Genomic DNA, 3,181 nt, shown 5'->3' with positions numbered 1-3,181 from the left:
GATTGGCACAGGATAGAGCAGGGTTTAGGGCTGTTGTACATAGGGTCGCTATGAGTCGCAAACGATTCGACGGCACATAACAACAATAACAACAACAACATGTTATTAATAAATGGTTCATTAATTTCAACTTTCCCCCTTAGAACAGCCCAAATATATGTTAATATGTTTATAAATATAGTAGACCAAACGAAGCATTTGCTAAGTTTCTTAGTAACTAACAGTGGGTCTAATTTTTAAAAAAAATTCTGAAAGTGATTCTTTTTGAAAACAAGTAACATTGGAAAATTAAGACACCCAGGATGAAAAATAAAGTTCAAGTATAAAAGTCCTTTAAATTTAATTCCATCCACTTTATCATTTATCACTACTCCCACTATGCCTATCACAAAAATGCTATTACTGTTAGCCGCCCTCCACTCACAATGGGGCAGTGGTTATACATGAGGTGTAGGAACTGGAAACTGAATCCAAGTCTGTACATGAAAAGCCCGCCTTTCAGCTGAAGCACAACTGGCCCTTACGTGGGAAGCAGCAGACAGTGTCAGTACTGCCATCCTGCAGATTCTGACTCACGGTGAATTAACGTCGCAGAGCAGAAGATTTTCATATGGTTTAGAGGAGAGGCGCTGGTGGTACAGCTGGTTAAGCATTCAGATTCAGCTGCCAATCAAAAGCCAACCACTGAGAGGAAGGTTTTCAGGGCCGTAACCTTTCAGAAGCCGACCACCAGCCCTGTCTTCTGAAGTGTCTGTGGGTAGGCTGAAAGCGAAGCCCTGCGGCTAGTTAGTCAAGGACATAACCACATGCACAATGCGGGGACTCCTGACAAACAGCCTGCATTCTAAATATAAAATGACAAGCTTACACAGGTCACAATTTCTTTTTCCACATACTCGGGTATCAAAATTTTAAGTAAAAATCCTAAATTTGGATTGTTACTGAAATGAAAATATAAAGAGGACTGTTTACATTATACCCATCCCAAATCCACGGCCTCTGAGTTGTTTCTGACTCATAGAGATCCTCCAATCAGGTTTCTTAAGTTTCAATTGTTATGGAAGACTACCCATCTTGGTCCTAGAGAACAGCTGGTGGATTCAAACTGCTGACTTTTTGGTTGGCAAATCAACACATAACCAGCTAAGCTATCAGGGTTGCTTCAATAGTACCTAGTCAACATTAAGAACGCTGTTACCATATCATGCTGTTTAGAGTGGTGATTTGACTCCCTACTAACAGAAAGGCTGGTAATTTGGGTTCACCGACAGGTACGTCAGAAGAAAGGTCTGGTGATCTCTATCCAAAAGGTCAACACCAAAAACATCTTAGGGAAGAGTCTTCTCTGCCACACATGGGGTCATCGTGAGAGGGAGTCAAGTTGAAGGCCTCATCTATTCCTGATGTACGAAACAGAAATAATACCAAGAGCTTCTCGTAAGATATTAAAGAGTTAGTACTGAGAAGATACTCAGAATAGTGCACAGCGTATGGTAATTATTCACTAACAGATATTAAGTACAGAAAACACATACATGTGAATATTCTAACTCAGACTCATAAAGTCCGATCTCTTCCTAGAGGTCAGGTCTACCCCACCATCAAGTAGCCAGGGAAACAAGGATTCCTCAAAGCCAAGTAAATAGTGATTTTTTTAAAAAAATTACTTTATTATATTTTGTGTGTGTACCTTCAAATCGGATCTGACTGGTACAAGAGGAAACTGTCCCTCCCTCTCCAGCAGAGAAACTAGTGGATTTGAACTATTTGCCTATGGGATTGCAGTGCAACTTCTTGCCACTAGGCCACCTGAACTCCTAAGAAATTTTTTTCTTTTTTTAAGGAACATAAAATCACACTAACCCTACATGGGAGGTATTATTCTGTCCCTTATAAAATTAGGCCACTGCAGTTTGCCAGCCTCTCCCACTCTCTTCAAGGGCACTCCTCAGCCACCGTCACAGTCAGAGGACCCAGCTTTGACCACTCCCAGCCCAGACACTGACCAAAAAGCAGCGGTGATGGTCCTAACACGAACACCCAAGACACAAAGCATTTCTGGACCCCAAGTCTACCAAGGTTTCACGGTTTTCTTAACATAAATTTATCTTTGCCTTTGCCACATATTGTTAAAAAGCATAACTCTTAAAAGCAAAAATTGCCATTACATATTATCTGGCCCAGTTTTCAAATTTCACAATTTAGAAAATCCACAGACATTCCTATGAAGAACCAAAACAGAAATAATGACAGATAATATTAACAATATACATTACATTTTTATGACTGTAGCTTATTGTTATGAATGTTAGTTGTCTGTGAGACTGAAGAACTTTTAGGCTAACCTGACCAGCTCTGGGTGCCATCTACGGCCCACAGGGTTACAGAAAAGAAGCCAGACTCCATGTAGGACTATTTGGAGAACAAGACTGTAGCTCTGATTCAAGGTCATTTACTTTGGTGCTGTAAAGAATCCCAGAGTGACCTTGAAACATCCTGGTTCCCTAGTCAAGGTTGTTTGTGGTTTGTTGTTTTTTTTACTGAAAGCAGGTAGTTGTTACTTATCAGTGAGCAGAGGTGATTCTGACATATGACAGAAAACTCCACCTGTACAGAGCAGAACAGCAATCTACAGAATTTTTAATTTTGTGAACTTTCAGGAAAATATTATCAAGCCATGCAATCTTTCTGTAAAGAGTCCAGCAGTTAGCAGTTTGTCCCATCCAGGGCTATTTCCTATTGGATGACTCTTGGGAGAAATCAAAGTAAGTCAATCCCTGCCAGTGACTTAGAATATTTAGGGAATGATGTAAAATCCAGTGACAGTTGATAAATGATTCAGAGACAGTAATGACATACTGACTCAAATCACAACACTGCCAGGAATTGTGCCCAAATGCAAGTTACTGTTTTAGCAACCTGGCTTTGTTTCTGGTCCCCTCTGCTAGCCTACTGGCAAGAAACTGTGCTGCAATCCCGAAGGCACACAGTTCAAATCTACCAGTTGCTCCCCAGGAGAAGGATGGTCAATCACCTCCCATGCAATTAACGACCTCTGAAAACCCGCTGGAGGGTCAGCTATTGGTCAGTTCTGACTCAATGATACACAACATCTTCCTTTGGTTTCTGCTTTTTTCAAGTTTTCCCCCATCAACTCTAGAAGCTACTCTGTATTCCTTAT

Source organism: Elephantulus edwardii, unplaced genomic scaffold, assembly GCF_000299155.1.
Source record: "Elephantulus edwardii isolate Elephantulus edwardi_28Jun2011 unplaced genomic scaffold, EleEdw1.0 scaffold00088, whole genome shotgun sequence".
NCBI lineage: Eukaryota > Metazoa > Chordata > Mammalia > Macroscelidea > Macroscelididae > Elephantulus > Elephantulus edwardii.
Note: the sequence above shows the minus strand (reverse complement) of the source record.